Source organism: Heterodontus francisci, chromosome 10 (genome assembly GCF_036365525.1).
Source record: "Heterodontus francisci isolate sHetFra1 chromosome 10, sHetFra1.hap1, whole genome shotgun sequence".
NCBI lineage: Eukaryota > Metazoa > Chordata > Chondrichthyes > Heterodontiformes > Heterodontidae > Heterodontus > Heterodontus francisci.
In genome coordinates, this window is record NC_090380.1 from 13,682,385 (window position 1) to 13,707,901 (window position 25,517).

At 41.7% G+C, this 25,517-nt stretch overlaps 1 protein-coding gene across 8 annotated transcripts in view; it reads left to right on the forward strand.

Moving 5' to 3' along the window:
- LOC137374301 (pleckstrin homology-like domain family B member 1) overlaps positions 1-25,517 on the forward strand; it is a 505,821-nt gene that overhangs the window by 230,450 nt on the left and 249,854 nt on the right. The gene's annotated exons all lie outside the window — the stretch shown is intronic.

Here is a 25,517-nt window from a genome sequence, read left to right on the forward strand (position 1 = left end):
ACTACTGTAAACAGGAATGGAGAGATCAGATAGAACTACTGTACACTGGAATGGAGAGATCAGATAGAACTACTGTACATGGGAATGGAGAGATCAGATAAAACTACTGTACACAGAGGAATGGAGAGATCAGATAGAACTACTGTGCACTGGAATGGAGAGATCAGATAGAACTACTGTACACAGAGGAATGGAGAGATCAGATACAACTACTGTACACAGGAATGGAGAGATCAGATAGAACTACTGTACACAGAGGAATGGAGAGATCAGTTAGAACTTCTGTACATGGGAATGGAGAGATCAGATAGAACTACTGTACACAGGAATGGGGAGATCAGATAGAACTCCTGTACACAGGGGAATGGAGAGATCAGATAGAACTACTGTACACGGGAATACAGAGATCAGATTGAACTACTATACACAGGGGAATGGAGAGATCAGATAAAACTACTGTACACGGGATGGAGAGATCAGATAGAACTACTGTACACGGGAATACAGAGATCAGATTGAACTACTGTACACAGGAATGGAGAGATCAGATAGAACTACTGTCCACGGAGGAATGGAGAGATCAGATAGAACTACTGTACACAGGGGAATGGAGAGATCAGATAGAACTACTGTACACAGGGGAATGGAGAGATCAGATAGAACTACTGTACACAGAGCAATGGAGAGATCAGATAGAACTACTGTACACAGGGGAATGGAGAGATCAGATAGAACTACTGTACATAGGGGAATGGAGAGATCAGATCGAACTACTGTACATAGGGGAATGGAGAGATCAGATAGAACTACTGTACACAGGGGAATGGAGAGATCAGATAGAACTACTGTACATAGGGGAATGGAGAGATCAGATAGAACTACTGTACACAGGGGAATGGAGATATCAGATAGAACTACTGTACACAGGGGAATGGAGAGATCAGATAGAACTACTGTACACAGGGGAATGGAGAGATCAGATAGAACTACTGTACACAGGGGAATGGAGAGATCAGATAGAAGTACTGTACACAGGGAATGGAGAGATCAGATAGAACTACTGTACACAGGGGAATGGAGAGATCAGATAGAACTACTGTACACAGGGGAATGGAGAGATCAGATAGAACTACTGTACACAGGGGAATGGAGAGATCAGATAGAACTACTGTACATAGGGGAATGGAGAGATCAGATAGAACTACTGTACACAGGGGAATGGAGAGATCAGATAGAACTACTGTACACAGAGGAATGGAGAGATCAGTTAGAACTAATGGACGCAGGGGAATGGAGAGATCAGATAGAACTACTGTACACAGAGGAATGGAGAGATCAGTTAGAACTAATGGACGCAGGGGAATGGAGAGATCCGATAGAACTACTGCACACAGGAATAGAGTGATCGGATAGAACTACTCTACACGGGAATGGAGAGATCAGATAGAACTACTGTACTCAGAGGAATGGAGAGATCAGATACAACAACTGTAAACAGGAATGGAGAGATCAGATAGAACTACTGTACACAGAGGAATGGAGAGATCAGATACAACAACTGTAAACAGGAATGGAGAGATCAGATAGAACTACTGTACACAGGAATGGAGAGATCAGATAGAACTACTGTACATGGGAATGGAGAGATCAGATGGAACTTCTGTACACAGCGGAATGGAGAGATCAGTTAGAACTACTGTACACAGGAATGGAGAGATCAGATCGAACTACGGTACACAGAGGAATGGAGAGAGCAGATCGAACTACTGTACACAGGAATGGAGAGATCAGATAAAACTAGTGTACACAGGAATGGAGAGATCAGATCGAACTACTGTACACAGAGGAATGGAGTGATCAGTTAGTACTACTGTACACAGGAATGGAGAGATCAGATCGAACTACTGTACACAGGAATGGAGAGAGCAGATCGAACTACTGTACACAGGAATGGAGAGATCAGATAAAACTAGTGGACACAGGAATGGAGAGATGAGATAGAACTACTGTACAGGGGAAGGAGAGATCAGATAGAACTACTGTACACAGAGGAATGGAGAGATCAGTTAGAACTACTGTACACAGGAATGGAGAGATCAGATCGAACTACTGTACACAGGAATGGAGAGAGCAGATCGAACTACTGTACACAGGAATGGAGAGAGCAGATCGAACTGCTGTACACAGGAATGGAGAGATCAGATAAAACTAGTGTACACAGGAATGGAGAGATCAGATCGAACTACTGTACACAGAGGAATGGAGAGATCAGTTAGAACGACTGTACACAGGAATGGAGAGATCAGATCGAAATACTGTACACAGGAATGGAGAGAGCAGATCGAACTACTGTACACAGGAATGGAGAGATCAGATAAAACTAGTGTGCACAGGACTGGAGAGATCAGATAGAACTACTGTACAGGGGAAGGAGAGATCAGATAGAACTACTGTACACAGAGGAATGGAGAGATCAGTTAGAACTACTGTACACAGGAATGGAGAGATCAGATCGAACTACTGTACACAGGAATGGAGAGATCAGATAAAACTAGTGTACACAGGAATGGAGAGATCAGATAGAACTACTGTACAGGGGAAGGAGAGATCAGATAGAACTGGTGTACACAGAGGAATGGAGAGATCAGTTAGAACTACTGGACACAGGAATGGAGAGATCAGATAAAACTAGTGTACACAGGAATGGAGAGATCAGATAGAACTACTGTACACAGAGGAATGGAGAGATCAGTTAGAACTACTGTACACAGGAATGGAGAGATCAGATAAAACTAGTGTACACAGGAATGAGGAGATCAGATAGAACTACTGTACAGGGGAAGGAGAGATCAGATAGAACTACTGTGCACGGAAATGGAGAGATCAGATAGAACGACTGGACACGTGAATAGAGAGATCAGGTAGAACTACTGTACACAGGAACGGAGAGATCAGATCGAACTACTGTGCACGGGAATGGAGAGATCAGATAAAACTAGTGTACACAGGAATGGAGAGATCAGATCGAACTACTGTACACGAGAATAGAGAGATCAGGTAGAACTACTGTACACAGACCAATGGAGAGATCACATAGAAGTACTGTACACAGGAATGGAGAAATCAGATAGAACAACTGTGCACGGGAATGGAGAGATCAGATAGAACTACTGTACACGTGAATGGAGAGATCAGATACAACTACTGTACACAGGAATGGAGAGATCAGATAGAACTACTGTACACTGGAATGGAGAGATCAGATAGCACTACTGTACATGGGAATGGAGAGATCAGATAAAACTACTGTACACAGAGGAATGGAGAGATCAGATAGAACTACTGTACACTGGAATGGAGAGATCAGATAAAACTACTGTACACAGAGGAATGGAGAGATCAGATAGAACTACTGTACACAGGGAATGGAGAGATCAGACAGAACTACTGTACACTGGAATGGAGAGGTCAGATAGAACTACTGTACATGGGAATGGAGAGATCAGATAAAACTACTGTACACAGAGGAATGGAGAGATCAGATACAACTACTGTACACAGGAATGGAGAGATCAGATAGAACTACTGTACACTGGAATGGAGAGATCAGATAGAACTACTGTACATGGGAATGGAGAGATCAGATTAAACTACTGTACACAGAGGAATGGAGAGATCAGATACAACTACTGTACACAGGAATGGAGAGATCAGATAGAACTACTGTACATGGGAATTGAGAGATCAGATAGAACTACTGTACACAGAGGAATGGAGAGATCAGATACAACTACTGTACACAGGAATGGAGAGATCAGATAGAACTACTGTACATGGGAATGGAGAGATCAGATAGAACTACTGTACACAGAGGAATGGAGAGATCAGATACAACTACTGTACACAGGAATGGAGAGATCAGATACAACTACTGTACACGGGAATTGAGAGATCAGATAGAACTACTGTACACAGAGGAATGGAGAGATCAGATAGAACTACTGTACACAGGAATGGAGAGATCAGATAGAACTACTGTACATGGGAATGGAGAGATCAGATTAAACTACTGTACACAGAGGAATGGAGAGATCAGATACAACTACTGTACACAGGAATGGAGAGATCAGATAGAACTACTGTACACTGGAATGGAGAGATCAGATAGAACTACTGTACATGGGAATGGAGAGATCAGATTAAACTACTGTACACAGAGGAATGGAGAGATCAGATACAACTACTGTACACAGGAATGGAGAGATCAGATAGAACTACTGTACATGGGAATTGAGAGATCAGATAGAACTACTGTACACAGAGGAATGGAGAGATCAGATACAACTACTGTACACAGGAATGGAGAGATCAGATAGAACTACTGTACATGGGAATGGAGAGATCAGATAGAACTACTGTACACAGAGGAATGGAGAGATCAGATACAACTACTGTACACAGGAATGGAGAGATCAGATACAACTACTGTACACGGGAATTGAGAGATCAGATAGAACTACTGTACACAGAGGAATGGAGAGATCAGATAGAACTACTGTACATGGGAATGGAGAGATCAGATAAAACTACTGTACACAGAGGAATGGAGAGATCAGATACAACTACTGTACACAGAGGAATGGAGAGATCAGATAGAACTACTGTACACAGGAATGGAGAGATCAGATAGAACTACTGTACATGGGAATGGAGAGATCAGATAAAACTACTGTACACTGGAATGGAGAGATCAGATAGAACTACTGTACATGGGAATGGAGAGATCAGATAAAACTACTGTACACAGAGGAATGGAGAGATCAGATAGAACTACTGTGCACTGGAATGGAGAGATCAGATAGAACTACTGTACATGGGAATGGAGAGATCAGATAAAACTACTGTACACAGAGGAATGGAGAGATCAGATAGAACTACTGTGCACTGGAATGGAGAGATCAGATAGAACTACTGTACATGGGAATGGAGAGATCAGATAAAACTACTGTACACAGAGGAATGGAGAGATCAGATACAACTACTGTAAACAGGAATGGAGAGATCAGATAGAACTACTGTACACAGGAATGGAGAGATCAGATAGAACTACTGTACACTGGAATGGAGAGATCAGATAGAACTACTGTACATGGGAATGGAGAGATCAGATAAAACTACTGTACACAGAGGAATGGAGAGATCAGATAGAACTACTGTACACTGGAATGGAGAGATCAGATAGCACTACTGTACATGGGAATGGAGAGATCAGATAAAACTACTGTACACAGGAATGGAGAGATCAGATAGAACTACTGTACACTGGAATGGAGAGATCAGATAGAACTACTGTACACAGAGGAATGGAGAGATCAGATAGAACTACTGTACACAGGGAATGGAGAGATCAGACAGAACTACTGTACACTGGAATGGAGAGGTCAGATAGAACTACTGTACATGGGAATGGAGAGATCAGATAAAACTACTGTACACAGAGGAATGGAGAGATCAGATACAACTACTGTACACAGGAATGGAGAGATCAGATAGAACTACTGTACATGGGAATGGAGAGATCAGATTAAACTACTGTACACAGAGGAATGGAGAGATCAGATACAACTACTGTACACAGGAATGGAGAGATCAGATAGAACTACTGTACACTGGAATGGAGAGATCAGATAGAACTACTGTACATGGGAATGGAGAGATCAGATTAAACTACTGTACACAGAGGAATGGAGAGATCAGATACAACTACTGTACACAGGAATGGAGAGATCAGATAGAACTACTGTACATGGGAATTGAGAGATCAGATAGAACTACTGTACACAGAGGAATGGAGAGATCAGATACAACTACTGTACACAGGAATGGAGAGATCAGATAGAACTACTGTACATGGGAATGGAGAGATCAGATAGAACTACTGTACACAGAGGAATGGAGAGATCAGATACAACTACTGTACACAGGAATGGAGAGATCAGATACAACTACTGTACACGGGAATTGAGAGATCAGATAGAACTACTGTACACAGAGGAATGGAGAGATCAGATAGAACTACTGTACATGGGAATGGAGAGATCAGATAAAACTACTGTACACAGAGGAATGGAGAGATCAGATACAACTGCTGTACACAGAGGAATGGAGAGATCAGATACAACTACTGTACACAGGAATGGAGAGATCAGATAGAACTACTGTTCATGGGAATGGAGAGATCAGATAAAACTACTGTACACTGGAATGGAGAGATCAGATAGAACTACTGTACATGGGAATGGAGAGATCAGATAAAACTACTGTACACAGAGGAATGGAGAGATCAGATAGAACTACTGTGCACTGGAATGGAGAGATCAGATAGAACTACTGTACATGGGAATGGAGAGATCAGATAAAACTACTGTACACAGAGGAATGGAGAGATCAGATAGAACTACTGTGCACTGGAATGGAGAGATCAGATAGAACTACTGTACATGGGAATGGAGAGATCAGATAAAACTACTGTACACAGAGGAATGGAGAGATCAGATACAACTACTGTAAACAGGAATGGAGAGATCAGATAGAACTACTGTACACAGGAATGGAGAGATCAGATAGAACTACTGTACACTGGAATGGAGAGATCAGATAGAACTACTGTACATGGGAATGGAGAGATCAGATAAAACTACTGTACACAGAGGAATGGAGAGATCAGATAGAACTACTGTGCACTGGAATGGAGAGATCAGATAGAACTACTGTACATGGGAATGGAGAGATCAGATAAAACTACTGTACACAGAGGAATGGAGAGATCAGATACAACTACTGTAAACAGGAATGGAGAGATCAGATAGAACTACTGTACACAGGAATGGAGAGATCAGATAGAACTACTGTACATGTGAATGGAGAGATCAGATAAAACTACTGTACACAGAGGAATGGAGAGATCAGATACAACTACTGTAAACAGGAATGGAGAGATCAGATAGAACTACTGTACACTGGAATGGAGAGATCAGATAGAACTACTGTACATGGGAATGGAGAGATCAGATAAAACTACTGTACACAGAGGAATGGAGAGATCAGATAGAACTACTGTGCACTGGAATGGAGAGATCAGATAGAACTACTGTACACAGAGGAATGGAGAGATCAGATACAACTACTGTACACAGGAATGGAGAGATCAGATAGAACTACTGTACACAGAGGAATGGAGAGATCAGTTAGAACTACTGTACACAGGAATGGAGAGATCAGATAAAACTAGTGTACACAGGAATGGAGAGATCAGATAGAACTACTGTACAGGGGAAGGAGAGATCAGATAGAACTACTGTGCACGGAAATGGAGAGATCAGATAGAACGACTGGACACGTGAATAGAGAGATCAGGTAGAACTACTGTACACAGGAACGGAGAGATCAGATCGAACTACTGTGCACGGGAATGGAGAGATCAGATAAAACTAGTGTACACAGGAATGGAGAGATCAGATCGAACTACTGTACACGAGAATAGAGAGATCAGGTAGAACTACTGTACACAGACCAATGGAGAGATCACATAGAAGTACTGTACACAGGAATGGAGAAATCAGATAGAACAACTGTGCACGGGAATGGAGAGATCAGATAGAACTACTGTACACGTGAATGGAGAGATCAGATACAACTACTGTACACAGGAATGGAGAGATCAGATAGAACTACTGTACACTGGAATGGAGAGATCAGATAGCACTACTGTACATGGGAATGGAGAGATCAGATAAAACTACTGTACACAGAGGAATGGAGAGATCAGATAGAACTACTGTACACTGGAATGGAGAGATCAGATAGAACTACTGTACACAGAGGAATGGAGAGATCAGATAGAACTACTGTACACAGGGAATGGAGAGATCAGACAGAACTACTGTACACTGGAATGGAGAGGTCAGATAGAACTACTGTACATGGGAATGGAGAGATCAGATAAAACTACTGTACATAGAGGAATGGAGAGATCAGATACAACTACTGTACACAGGAATGGAGAGATCAGATAGAACTACTGTACATGGGAATGGAGAGATCAGATTAAACTACTGTACACAGAGGAATGGAGAGATCAGATACAACTACTGTACACAGGAATGGAGAGATCAGATAGAACTACTGTACACTGGAATGGAGAGATCAGATAGAACTACTGTACATGGGAATGGAGAGATCAGATTAAACTACTGTACACAGAGGAATGGAGAGATCAGATACAACTACTGTACACAGGAATGGAGAGATCAGATAGAACTACTGTACATGGGAATTGAGAGATCAGATAGAACTACTGTACACAGAGGAATGGAGAGATCAGATACAACTACTGTACACAGGAATGGAGAGATCAGATAGAACTACTGTACATGGGAATGGAGAGATCAGATAGAACTACTGTACACAGAGGAATGGAGAGATCAGATACAACTACTGTACACAGGAATGGAGAGATCAGATACAACTACTGTACACGGGAATTGAGAGATCAGATAGAACTACTGTACACAGAGGAATGGAGAGATCAGATAGAACTACTGTACATGGGAATGGAGAGATCAGATAAAACTACTGTACACAGAGGAATGGAGAGATCAGATACAACTACTGTACACAGAGGAATGGAGAGATCAGATAGAACTACTGTACACAGGAATGGAGAGATCAGATAGAACTACTGTACATGGGAATGGAGAGATCAGATAAAACTACTGTACACTGGAATGGAGAGATCAGATAGAACTACTGTACATGGGAATGGAGAGATCAGATAAAACTACTGTACACAGAGGAATGGAGAGATCAGATAGAACTACTGTGCACTGGAATGGAGAGATCAGATAGAACTACTGTACATGGGAATGGAGAGATCAGATAAAACTACTGTACACAGAGGAATGGAGAGATCAGATCGAACTACTGTGCACTGGAATGGAGAGATCAGATAGAACTACTGTACATGGGAATGGAGAGATCAGATAAAACTACTGTACACAGAGGAATGGAGAGATCAGATACAACTACTGTAAACAGGAATGGAGAGATCAGATAGAACTACTGTACACAGGAATGGAGAGATCAGATAGAACTACTGTACACTGGAATGGAGAGATCAGATAGAACTACTGTACATGGGAATGGAGAGATCAGATAAAACTACTGTACACAGAGGAATGGAGAGATCAGATAGAACTACTGTACACTGGAATGGAGAGATCAGATAGCACTACTGTACATGGGAATGGAGAGATCAGATAAAACTACTGTACACAGAGGAATGGAGAGATCAGATAGAACTACTGTACACTGGAATGGAGAGATCAGATAGAACTACTGTACACAGAGGAATGGAGAGATCAGATAGAACTACTGTACACAGGGAATGGAGAGATCAGACAGAACTACTGTACACTGGAATGGAGAGGTCAGATAGAACTACTGTACATGGGAATGGAGAGATCAGATAAAACTACTGTACACAGAGGAATGGAGAGATCAGATACAACTACTGTACACAGGAATGGAGAGATCAGATAGAACTACTGTACATGGGAATGGAGAGATCAGATTAAACTACTGTACACAGAGGAATGGAGAGATCAGATACAACTACTGTACACAGGAATGGAGAGATCAGATAGAACTACTGTACACTGGAATGGAGAGATCAGATAGAACTACTATACATGGGAATGGAGAGATCAGATTAAACTACTGTACACAGAGGAATGGAGAGATCAGATACAACTACTGTACACAGGAATGGAGAGATCAGATAGAACTACTGTACATGGGAATTGAGAGATCAGATAGAACTACTGTACACAGAGGAATGGAGAGATCAGATACAACAACTGTACACAGGAATGGAGAGATCAGATAGAACTTCTGTACACAGAGGAATGGAGAGATCAGATAGAACTTCTGTACACAGAGGAATGGAGAGATCAGATACAACTACTGTACACAGGAATGGAGAGATCAGATACAACTACTGTACACGGGAATTGAGAGATCAGATAGAACTACTGTACACAGAGGAATGGAGAGATCAGATAGAACTACTGTACATGGGAATGGAGAGATCAGATAAAACTACTGTACACAGAGGAATGGAGAGATCAGATACAACTACTGTACACAGAGGAATGGAGAGATCAGATAGAACTACTGTACACAGGAATGGAGAGATCAGATAGAACTACTGTACATGGGAATGGAGAGATCAGATAAAACTACTGTACACTGGAATGGAGAGATCAGATAGAACTACTGTACATGGGAATGGAGAGATCAGATAAAACTACTGTACACAGAGGAATGGAGAGATCAGATAGAACTACTGTGCACTGGAATGGAGAGATCAGATAGAACTACTGTACATGGGAATGGAGAGATCAGATAAAACTACTGTACACAGAGGAATGGAGAGATCAGATACAACTACTGTAAACAGGAATGGAGAGATCAGATAGAACTACTGTACACAGGAATGGAGAGATCAGATAGAACTACTGTACACTGGAATGGAGAGATCAGATAGAACTACTGTACATGGGAATGGAGAGATCAGATAAAACTACTGTACACAGAGGAATGGAGAGATCAGATAGAACTACTGTGCACTGGAATGGAGAGATCAGATAGAACTACTGTACATGGGAATGGAGAGATCAGATAAAACTACTGTACACAGAGGAATGGAGAGATCAGATACAACTACTGTAAACAGGAATGGAGAGATCAGATAGAACTACTGTACACAGGAATGGAGAGATCAGATAGAACTACTGTACATGTGAATGGAGAGATCAGATAAAACTACTGTACACAGAGGAATGGAGAGATCAGATACAACTACTGTAAACAGGAATGGAGAGATCAGATAGAACTACTGTACACTGGAATGGAGAGATCAGATAGAACTACTGTACATGGGAATGGAGAGATCAGATAAAACTACTGTACACAGAGGAATGGAGAGATCAGATAGAACTACTGTGCACTGGAATGGAGAGATCAGATAGAACTACTGTACACAGAGGAATGGAGAGATCAGATACAACTACTGTACACAGGAATGGAGAGATCAGATAGAACTACTGTACACAGAGGAATGGAGAGATCAGTTAGAACTTCTGTACATGGGAATGGAGAGATCAGATAGAACTACTGTACACAGGAATGGGGAGATCAGATAGAACTCCTGTACACAGGGGAATGGAGAGATCAGATAGAACTACTGTACACGGGAATACAGAGATCAGATTGAACTACTATACACAGGGGAATGGAGAGATCAGATAAAACTACTGTACACGGGATGGAGAGATCAGATAGAACTACTGTACACGGGAATACAGAGATCAGATTGAACTACTGTACACAGGAATGGAGAGATCAGATAGAACTACTGTCCACGGAGGAATGGAGAGATCAGATAGAACTACTGTACACAGGGAATGGAGAGATCAGATAGAACTACTGTACACAGACCAATGGAGAGATCAGATAGAAGTATTGTACACAGGAATGGAGAAATCAGATAGAACTACTGTACACAGAGGAATGGAGAGATCAGATAAAACTAGTGTACACAGGAATGGAGAGATCAGATAGAACTACTGTACAGGGGAAGGAGAGATCAGATAGAACTACTGTGCACGGAAATGGAGAGATCAGATAGAACTACTGTACACAGGAACGGAGAGATCAGATAGAACTACTGTGCACGGGAATGGAGAGATCAGATAAAACTAGTGTACACAGGAATGGAGAGATCAGATCGAACTACTGTACACGAGAATAGAGAGATCAGGTAGAACTACTGTACACAGACCAATGGAGAGATCAGATAGAAGTACTGTACACAGGAATGGAGAAATCAGATAGAACAACTGTGCACGGGAATGGAGAGATCAGATAGAACTACTGTACACAGGAATGGAGAGATCAGATAAAACTACTGTACACGGGAAAGGAAAGATCAGATACAACTACTGTACACAGGGGAATGGAGCGAACATCTTGAACTACTGTACACCGGAAGGGAGAGATCAGATAGAACTACTGTACACAGACCAATGGAGAGATCAGATAGAAGTACTGTACACAGGAATGGAGAGATCAGATGGAACTACTGTACACGTGAATGGAGAGATCAGATACAACTACTGTACACAGGAATGGAGAGATCAGATAGAACTACTGTACACTGGAATGGAGAGATCAGATAGCACTACTGTACATGGGAATGGAGAGATCAGATAAAACTACTGTACACAGAGGAATGGAGAGATCAGATAGAACTACTGTACACAGAGGAATGGAGAGATCAGTTAGAACTAATGGACGCAGGGGAATGGAGAGATCAGATAGAACTACTGTACACAGGGAATGGAGAGATCAGACAGAACTACTGTACACAGGAATGGAGAGATCAGATAGAACTACTGTACACTGGAATGGAGAGATCAGATAGCACTACTGTACATGGGAATGGAGAGATCAGATAAAACTACTGTACACTGGAATGGAGAGATCAGATACAACTACTGTACACAGGAATGGAGAGATCAGATAGAACTAATGGACGCAGGGGAATGGAGAGATCAGATAGAACTACTGTACACTGGAATGGAGAGATCAGATAAAACTACTGTACACAGGAATGGAGAGATCAGATAGAACTAATGGACGCAGGGGAATGGAGAGATCAGATAGAACTACTGTACACTGGAATGGAGAGATCAGATAAAACTACTGTACACAGGAATGGAGAGATCAGATAGAACTAATGGACGCAGGGGAATGGAGAGATCAGATAGAACTACTGTACACTGGAATGGAGAGATCAGATAAAACTACTGTACACAGGAATGGAGAGATCAGATAGAACTACTGTACACTGGAATGGAGAGATCAGATAAAACTACTGTACACAGGAATGGAGAGATCAGATAGAACTAATGGACGCAGGGGAATGGAGAGATCAGATAGAACTACTGTACACAGGAATAGAGTGATCGGATAGAACTACTCTACATGGGAATGGAGAGATCAGATACAACTACTGTACACAGGGAATGGAGAGATCAGACAGAACTACTGTACACTGGAATGGAGAGATCAGATAGAACTACTGTACATGGGAATTGAGAGATCAGATAGAACTACTGTACATGGGAATGGAGAGATCAGATAGAACTACTGTACACAGGAATGGAGAGATCAGATAGAACTACTGTACATGGGAATGGAGAGATCAGATTAAACTACTGTACACAGAGGAATGGAGAGATCAGATAGAACTACTGTACACAGAGGAATGGAGTGATCAGATAGAACTACTGTACACAGAGGAATGGAGAGATCAGATACAACTACTGTACACAGGAATGGAGAGATCAGATAGAACTACTGTACATGGGAATGGAGAGATCAGATAGAACTACTGTACACAGGAATGCAGAGATCAGATAGAACTACTGTACATGGGAATGGAGAGATCAGATTAAACTACTGTACACAGAGGAATGGAGAGATCAGATAGAACTACTGTACACTGAGGAATGGAGAGATCAGATACAACTACTGTACACAGGAATGGAGAGATCAGATAGAACTACTGTACACTGGAATGGAGAGATCAGATAGAACTACTGTACATGGGAATGGAGAGATCAGATTAAACTACTGTACACAGAGGAATGGAGAGATCAGATAGAACTACTGTACACAGAGGAATGGAGAGATCAGATACAACTACTGTACACTGGAATGGAGAGATCAGATAGAACTACTGTACATGGGAATGGAGAGATCAGATAGAACTACTGTACACAGAGGAATGGAGAGATCAGATACAACTACTGTACACAGGAATGGAGAGATCAGATAGAACTACTGTACACAGAGGAATGGAGAGATCAGATAGAACTAATGTACACAGAGGAATGGAGAGATCAGATAGAACTACTGTACATGGGAATGGAGAGATCAGATAGAACTACTGTACACAGAGGAATGGAGAGATCAGATACAACTACTGTACACAGGAATGGAGAGATCAGATAGAACTACTGTACACGGGAATTGAGAGATCAGATAGAACTACTGTACACAGGAATGGAGAGATCAGATAGAACTACTGTACACAGGAATGGAGAGATCAGATAGAACTACTGTACACGGGAATTGAGAGATCAGATAGAACTACTGTACACAGGAATGGAGAGATCAGATAGAACTACTGTACACGGGAATTGAGAGATCAGATAGAACTACTGTACACAGAGGAATGGAGAGATCAGATAGAACTACTGTACACAGGAATGGAGAGATCAGATAGAACTACTGTACACAGGAATGGAGAGATCAGATAGAACTACTGTACACGGGAATTGAGAGATCAGATAGAACTACTGTACACAGGAATGGAGAGATCAGATAGAACTACTGTACACAGAGGAATGGAGAGATCAGATAGAACTACTGTACACAGGAATGGAGAGATCAGATAGAACTACTGTACACAGGAATGGAGAGATCAGATAGAACTACTGTACACAGGAATGGAGAGATCAGATAGAACTACTGTACACGGGAATTGAGAGATCAGATAGAACTACTGTACACAGGAATGGAGAGATCAGATAGAACTACTGTACACAGAGGAATGGAGAGATCAGATAGAACTACTGTACACAGGAATGGAGAGATCAGAGAGAACTACTGTACACAGAGGAATGGAGAGATCAGATAGAACTACTGTACACAGGAATGGAGAGATCAGATAGAACTACTGTACACAGGAATGGAGAGATCAGATAGAACTACTGTACACAGGAATGGAGAGATCAGATAGAACTACTGTACACAGGAATGGAGAGATCAGATAGAACTACTGTACACAGAGGAATGGAGAGATCAGATAGAACTACTGTACACAGGAATGGAGAGATCAGATAGAACTACTGTGCACAGGAATGGAGAGATCAGATAGAACTACTGTACACGGGAATTGAGAGATCAGATAGAACTACTGTACACAGAGGAATGGAGAGATCAGATACAACTACTGTACACAGGAATGGAGAGATCAGATAGAACTACTGTACACGGGAATTGAGAGATCAGATAGAACTACTGTACATGGGAATGGAGAGATCAGATAGAACTACTGTACACAGAGGAATGGAGAGATCAGATACAACTACTGTACACAGGAATGGAGAGATCAGATAGAACTACTGTACACGGGAATTGAGAGATCAGATAGAACTACTGTACACAGAGGAATGGAGAGATCAGATACAACTACTGTACACAGGAATGGAGAGATCAGATAGAACTACTGTACACAGGAATGGAGAGATCAGATAGAAATACTGTACACAGGAATGGAGAGATCAGATAGAACTACTGTACACAGAGGAATGGAGAGATCAGATACAACTACTGTACACAGGAATGGAGAGATCAGATAGAACTACTGTACACAAGAATGGAGAGATCAGATAGAACTACTGTACACAGGAATGGAGAGATCAGATAGAACTACTGTACATGGGAATGGAGAGATCAGATAGAACTACTGTACACAGAGGAATGGAGAGATCAGATACAACTACTGTACACAGGAATGGAGAGATCAGATAGAACTACTGTACACAGGAATGGAGAGATCAGGTAGAACTACTGTACACAGGAATGGAGAGATCAGATAGAACTACTGTACACAGGGGAATGGAGAGATCAGATACAACTACTGTACACAGGAATGGAGAGATCAGATAGAACTACTGTACACAGGAATGGAGAGATCAGATAGAACTACTGTACACGGGAATTGAGAGATCAGATAGAACTACTGTACACAGGAATGGAGAGATCAGATAGAACTACTGTACACAGAGGAATGGAGAGATCAGATAGAACTACTGTACACAGGAATGGAGAGATCAGATAGAACTACTGTACACAGGAATGGAGAGATCAGATAGAACTACTGTACACAGGAATGGAGAGATCAGATAGAACTACTGTACACGGGAATGGAGAGATCAGATAGAACTACTGTACACAGGAATGGAGAGATCAGATAGAACTACTGTACACAGAGGAATGGAGAGATCAGATAGAACTACTGTACACAGGAATGGAGAGATCAGATAGAACTACTGTACACAGAGGAATGGAGAGATCAGATAGAACTACTGTACACAGGAATGGAGAGATCAGATAGAACTACTGTACACAGGAATGGAGAGATCAGATAGAACTACTGTACACAGGAATGGAGAGATCAGATAGAACTACTGTACACAGAGGAATGGAGAGATCAGATAGAACTACTGTACACAGGAATGGAGAGATCAGATAGAACTACTGTGCACAGGAATGGAGAGATCAGATAGAACTACTGTACACGGGAATTGAGAGATCAGATAGAACTACTGTACACAGAGGAATGGAGAGATCAGATACAACTACTGTACACAGGAATGGAGAGATCAGATAGAACTACTGTACACGGGAATTGAGAGATCAGATAGAACTACTGTACATGGGAATGGAGAGATCAGATAGAACTACTGTACACAGAGGAATGGAGAGATCAGATACAACTACTGTACACAGGAATGGAGAGATCAGATAGAACTACTGTACACGGGAATTGAGAGATCAGATAGAACTACTGTACACAGAGGAATGGAGAGATCAGATAGAACTACTGTACACAGGAATGGAGAGATCAGATAGAACTACTGTACACAGGAATGGAGAGATCAGATACAACTACTGTACACAGGAATGGAGAGATCTGATAGAACTACTGTACACAGGAATGGAGAGATCAGATAGAACTACTGTACATGGGAATGGAGAGATCAGATAGAACTACTGTACACAGAGGAATGGAGAGATCAGATACAACTACTGTACACAGGAATGGAGAGATCAGATAGAACTACTGTACACAGGAATGGAGAGATCAGATAGAACTACTGTACACAGGGGAATGGAGAGATCAGATACAACTACTGTACACAGGAATGGAGAGATCAGATAGAACTACTGTACACAGGAATGGAGAGATCAGATAGAACTACTGTACACAGGAATGGAGAGATCAGATAGAACTACTGTGCACAGGAATGGAGAGATCAGATAGAACTACTGTACACGGGAATTGAGAGATCAGATAGAACTACTGTACACAGAGGAATGGAGAGATCAGATACAACTACTGTACACAGGAATGGAGAGATCAGATAGAACTACTGTACACGGGAATTGAGAGATCAGATAGAACTACTGTACATGGGAATGGAGAGATCAGATAGAACTACTGTACACAGAGGAATGGAGAGATCAGATACAACTACTGTACACAGGAATGGAGAGATCAGATAGAATTACTGTACACGGGAATTGAGAGATCAGATAGAACTACTGTACACAGAGGAATGGAGAGATCAGATAGAACTACTGTACACAGGAATGGAGAGATCAGATACAACTACTGTACACAGGAATGGAGAGATCTGATAGAACTACTGTACACAGGAATGGAGAGATCAGATAGAACTACTGTACATGGGAATGGAGAGATCAGATAGAACTACTGTACACAGAGGAATGGAGAGATCAGATACAACTACTGTACACAGGAATGGAGAGATCAGATAGAACTACTGTACACAGGAATGGAGAGATCAGATAGAACTACTGTACACAGGGGAATGGAGAGATCAGATACAACTACTGTACACAGGAATGGAGAGATCAGATAGAACTACTGTACACAGGAATGGAGAGATCAGATAGAACTACTGTACACAGGGGAATGGAGAGATCAGATACAACTACTGTACACAGGAATGGAGAGATCAGATAGAACTACTGTACACAGGAATGGAGAGATCAGATAGAACTACTGTACACAGGGGAATGGAGAGATCAGATACAACTACTGTACACAGGAATGGAGAGATCAGATAGAACTACTGTACACAGGGGAATGGAGAGATCAGATAGAACTACTGTACACAGAGGAATGGAGAGATCAGATACAACTACTGTACACAGGAATGGAGAGATCAGATAGAACTACTGTACACAGGAATGGAGAGATCAGATAGAACTACTGTACACAGGAATGGAGAGATCAGATAGAACTACTGTACACAGAGGAATGGAGAGATCAGATACAACTACTGTACACAGGAATGGAGAGATCAGATAGAACTACTGTACACAGGGGAATGGAGAGATCAGATAGAACTACTGTACACAGGGGAATGGAGAGATCAGATACAACTACTGTACACAGGAATGGAGAGATCAGATAGAACTACTGTACACAGGGGAATGGAGAGATCAGATACAACTACTGTACACAGGAATGGAGAGATCAGATAGAACTACTGTACACAGGAATGGAGAGATCAGATAGAACTACTGCACACAGGGGAATGGAGAGATCAGATAGAACTACTGTACACAGGGGAATGGAGAGATCAGATAGAACTACTGTACACAGGGGAATGGAGAGATCAGATACAACTACTGTACACAGGAATGGAGAGATCAGATAGAACTACTGTACACAGGAATGGAGAGATCAGATAGAACTACTGTACACAGTGGAATGGAGAGATCAGATACAACTACTGTACACAGGAATGGAGAGATCAGATAGAACTACTGTACATAGGAGAATGGAGAGATCAGATAGAACTACTGTACACAGGGGAATGGAGAGATCAGATACAACTACTGTACACAGGAATGGAGAGATCAGATAGAACTACTGTACACAGGGGAATGGAGAGATCAGATACAACTACTGTACACAGGAATGGAGAGATCAGATAGAACTACTGTACACAGGAATGGAGAGATCAGATAGAACTACTGCACACAGGGGAATGGAGAGATCAGATAGAACTACTGTACACAGGGGAATGGAGAGATCAGATAGAACTACTGTACACAGGGGAATGGAGAGATCAGATACAACTACTGTACACAGGAATGGAGAGATCAGATAGAACTACTGTACACAGGAATGGAGAGATCAGATAGAACTACTGTACACAGGGGAATGGAGAGATCAGATACAACTACTGTACATGGGAATGGAGAGATCAGATAGAACTACTGTACATAGGGGAATGGAGAGATCAGATAGAACTACTGTACACAGGGGAATGGAGAGATCAGATACAACTACTGTACACAGGAATGGAGAGATCAGATAGAACTACTGTACACAGGGGAATGGAGAGATCAGATAGAACTACTGTACACAGGGGAATGGAGAGATCAGATACAACTACTGTACACAGGAATGGAGAGATCAGATAGAACTACTGTACATAGGGGAATGGAGAGATCAGATAGAACTACTGTACACAGGAATGGAGAGATCAGATAGAACTACTGTACACAGGGGAATGGAGAGATCAGATAGAACTACTGTACACAGGGGAATGGAGAGATCAGATACAACTACTGTACACAGGAATGGAGAGATCAGATAGAACTACTGTACACAGGGGAATGGAGAGATCAGATACAACTACTGTACACAGGAATGGAGAGATCAGATAGGACTACTGTACACAGGGGAATGGAGAGATCAGATAGAACTACTGTACACAGTGGAATGGAGAGATCAGATAGAACTACTGTACACAGGAATGGAGAGATCAGATAGAACTACTGTACACAGGAATGGAGAGATCAGATAGAACTACTGTACACAGAGGAATGGAGAGATCAGATACAACTACTGTACACAGGAATGGAGAGATCAGATAGAACTACTGTACACAGGAATGGAGAGATCAGATAGAACTACTGTACACTGGAATGGAGAGATCAGATACAACTACTGTACACAGGAATGGAGAGATCAGATAGAACTACTGTACACAGAGGAATGGAGAGATCAGATACAACTACTGTACACAGGAATGGAGAGATCAGATAGAACTACTGTACACAGGAATGGAGAGATCAGATAGAACTACTGTACACAGAGGAATGGAGAGATCAGATACAACTACTGTACACAGGAATGGAGAGATCAGATAGAACTACTGTACACAGGAATGGAGAGATCAGATAGAACTACTGTACACTGGAATGGAGAGATCAGATACAACTACTGTACACAGGAATGGAGAGATCAGATACAACTACTGTACACAGGAATGGAGAGATCAGAATGAACTACTGTACACAGGAATGGAGAGATCAGATACAACTACTGTACACAGGAATGGAGAGATCAGATACAACTACTGTACACAGGAATGGAGAGATCAGATAGAACTACTGTACACAGGAATGGAGAGATCAGATAGAACTACTGTACACAGAGGAATGGAGAGATCAGATAGAACTACTGTACACAGGAATGGAGAGATCAGATAGAACTACTGTACACAGAGGAATGGAGAGATCAGATAGAACTACTGTACACAGGAATGGAGAGATCAGATAGAACTACTGTACACAGGAATGGAGAGATCAGATAGAACTACTGTACACAGGAATGGAGAGATCAGATAGAACTACTGTACACAGAGGAATGGAGAGATCAGATAGAACTACTGTACACAGGAATGGAGAGATCAGATAGAACTACTGTGCACAGGAATGGAGAGATCAGATAGAACTACTGTACACGGGAATTGAGAGATCAGATAGAACTACTGTACACAGAGGAATGGAGAGATCAGATACAACTACTGTACACAGGAATGGAGAGATCAGATAGAACTACTGTACACGGGAATTGAGAGATCAGATAGAACTACTGTACATGGGAATGGAGAGATCAGATTAAACTACTGTACACAGAGGAATGGAGAGATCAGATTAAACTACTGTACACAGAGGAATGGAGAGATCAGATAGAACTACTGTACACAGAGGAATGGAGAGATCAGATACAACTACTGTACACTGGAATGGAGAGATCAGATAGAACTACTGTACATGGGAATGGAGAGATCAGATAGAACTACTGTACACAGAGGAATGGAGAGATCAGATACAACTACTGTACACAGGAATGGAGAGATCAGATAGAACTACTGTACACAGAGGAATGGAGAGATCAGATAGAACTAATGTACACAGAGGAATGGAGAGATCAGATAGAACTACTGTACATGGGAATGGAGAGATCAGATAGAACTACTGTACACAGAGGAATGGAGAGATCAGATACAACTACTGTACACAGGAATGGAGAGATCAGATAGAACTACTGTACACGGGAATTGAGAGATCAGATAGAACTACTGTACACAGGAATGGAGAGATCAGATAGAACTACTGTACACAGGAATGGAGAGATCAGATAGAACTACTGTACACGGGAATTGAGAGATCAGATAGAACTACTGTACACAGGAATGGAGAGATCAGATAGAACTACTGTACACGGGAATTGAGAGATCAGATAGAACTACTGTACACAGAGGAATGGAGAGATCAGATAGAACTACTGTACACAGGAATGGAGAGATCAGATAGAACTACTGTACACAAGAATGGAGAGATCAGATAGAACTACTGTACACGGGAATTGAGAGATCAGATAGAACTACTGTACACAGGAATGGAGAGATCAGATAGAACTACTGTACACAGAGGAATGGAGAGATCAGATAGAACTACTGTACACAGGAATGGAGAGATCAGATAGAACTACTGTACACAGGAATGGAGAGATCAGATAGAACTACTGTACACAGGAATGGAGAGATCAGATAGAACTACTGTACACGGGAATTGAGAGATCAGATAGAACTACTGTACACAGGAATGGAGAGATCAGATAGAACTACTGTACACAGAGGAATGGAGAGATCAGATAGAACTACTGTACACAGGAATGGAGAGATCAGAGAGAACTACTGTACACAGAGGAATGGAGAGATCAGATAGAACTACTGTACACAGGAATGGAGAGATCAGATAGAACTACTGTACACAGGAATGGAGAGATCAGATAGAACTACTGTACACAGGAATGGAGAGATCAGATAGAACTACTGTACACAGGAATGGAGAGATCAGATAGAACTACTGTACACAGAGGAATGGAGAGATCAGATAGAACTACTGTACACAGGAATGGAGAGATCAGATAGAACTACTGTGCACAGGAATGGAGAGATCAGATAGAACTACTGTACACGGGAATTGAGAGATCAGATAGAACTACTGTACACAGAGGAATGGAGAGATCAGATACAACTACTGTACACAGGAATGGAGAGATCAGATAGAACTACTGTACACGGGAATTGAGAGATCAGATAGAACTACTGTACATGGGAATGGAGAGATCAGATAGAACTACTGTACACAGAGGAATGGAGAGATCAGATACAACTACTGTACACAGGAATGGAGAGATCAGATAGAACTACTGTACACGGGAATTGAGAGATCAGATAGAACTACTGTACACAGAGGAATGGAGAGATCAGATACAACTACTGTACACAGGAATGGAGAGATCAGATAGAACTACTGTACACAGGAATGGAGAGATCAGATAGAAATACTGTACACAGGAATGGAGAGATCAGATAGAACTACTGTACACAGAGGAATGGAGAGATCAGATACAACTACTGTACACAGGAATGGAGAGATCAGATAGAACTACTGTACACAAGAATGGAGAGATCAGATAGAACTACTGTACACAGGAATGGAGAGATCAGATAGAACTACTGTACATGGGAATGGAGAGATCAGATAGAACTACTGTACACAGAGGAATGGAGAGATCAGATACAACTACTGTACACAGGAATGGAGAGATCAGATAGAACTACTGTACACAGGAATGGAGAGATCAGGTAGAACTACTGTACACAGGAATGGAGAGATCAGATAGAACTACTGTACACAGGGGAATGGAGAGATCAGATACAACTACTGTACACAGGAATGGAGAGATCAGATAGAACTACTGTACACAGGAATGGAGAGATCAGATAGAACTACTGTACACGGGAATTGAGAGATCAGATAGAACTACTGTACACAGGAATGGAGAGATCAGATAGAACTACTGTACACAGAGGAATGGAGAGATCAGATAGAACTACTGTACACAGGAATGGAGAGATCAGATAGAACTACTGTACACAGGAATGGAGAGATCAGATAGAACTACTGTACACAGGAATGGAGAGATCAGATAGAACTACTGTACACGGGAATGGAGAGATCAGATAGAACTACTGTACACAGGAATGGAGAGATCAGATAGAACTACTGTACACAGAGGAATGGAGAGATCAGATAGAACTACTGTACACAGGAATGGAGAGATCAGATAGAACTACTGTACACAGAGGAATGGAGAGATCAGATAGAACTACTGTACACAGGAATGGAGAGATCAGATAGAACTACTGTACACAGGAATGGAGAGATCAGATAGAACTACTGTACACAGGAATGGAGAGATCAGATAGAACTACTGTACACAGAGGAATGGAGAGATCAGATAGAACTACTGTACACAGGAATGGAGAGATCAGATAGAACTACTGTGCACAGGAATGGAGAGATCAGATAGAACTACTGTACACGGGAATTGAGAGATCAGATAGAACTACTGTACACAGAGGAATGGAGAGATCAGATACAACTACTGTACACAGGAATGGAGAGATCAGATAGAACTACTGTACACGGGAATTGAGAGATCAGATAGAACTACTGTACATGGGAATGGAGAGATCAGATAGAACTACTGTACACAGAGGAATGGAGAGATCAGATACAACTACTGTACACAGGAATGGAGAGATCAGATAGAACTACTGTACACGGGAATTGAGAGATCAGATAGAACTACTGTACACAGAGGAATGGAGAGATCAGATAGAACTACTGTACACAGGAATGGAGAGATCAGATAGAACTACTGTACACAGGAATGGAGAGATCAGATACAACTACTGTACACAGGAATGGAGAGATCTGATAGAACTACTGTACACAGGAATGGAGAGATCAGATAGAACTACTGTACATGGGAATGGAGAGATCAGATAGAACTACTGTACACAGAGGAATGGAGAGATCAGATACAACTACTGTACACAGGAATGGAGAGATCAGATAGAACTACTGTACACAGGAATGGAGAGATCAGATAGAACTACTGTACACAGGGGAATGGAGAGATCAGATACAACTACTGTACACAGGAATGGAGAGATCAGATAGAACTACTGTACACAGGAATGGAGAGATCAGATAGAACTACTGTACACAGGGGAATGGAGAGATCAGATACAACTACTGTACACAGGAATGGAGAGATCAGATAGAACTACTGTACACAGGAATGGAGAGATCAGATAGAACTACTGTACACAGGGGAATGGAGAGATCAGATACAACTACTGTACACAGGAATGGAGAGATCAGATAGAACTACTGTACACAGGGGAATGGAGAGATCAGATAGAACTACTGTACACAGAGGAATGGAGAGATCAGATACAACTACTGTACACAGGAATGGAGAGATCAGATAGAACTACTGTACACAGGAATGGAGAGATCAGATAGAACTACTGTACACAGGAATGGAGAGATCAGATAGAACTACTGTACACAGAGGAATGGAGAGATCAGATACAACTACTGTACACAGGAATGGAGAGATCAGATAGAACTTCTGTACACAGGGGAATGGAGAGATCAGATAGAACTACTGTACACAGGGGAATGGAGAGATCAGATACAACTACTGTACACAGGAATGGAGAGATCAGATAGAACTACTGTACACAGGGGAATGGAGAGATCAGATACAACTACTGTACACAGGAATGGAGAGATCAGATAGAACTACTGTACACAGGAATGGAGAGATCAGATAGAACTACTGCACACAGGGGAATGGAGAGATCAGATAGAACTACTGTACACAGGGGAATGGAGAGATCAGATAGAACTACTGTACACAGGGGAATGGAGAGATCAGATACAACTACTGTACACAGGAATGGAGAGATCAGATAGAACTACTGTACACAGGAATGGAGAGATCAGATAGAACTACTGTACACAGTGGAATGGAGAGATCAGATACAACTACTGTACACAGGAATGGAGAGATCAGATAGAACTACTGTACATAGGAGAATGGAGAGATCAGATAGAACTACTGTACACAGGGGAATGGAGAGATCAGATACAACTACTGTACACAGGAATGGAGAGATCAGATAGAACTACTGTACACAGGGGAATGGAGAGATCAGATACAACTACTGTACACAGGAATGGAGAGATCAGATAGAACTACTGTACACAGGAATGGAGAGATCAGATAGAACTACTGCACACAGGGGAATGGAGAGATCAGATAGAACTACTGTACACAGGGG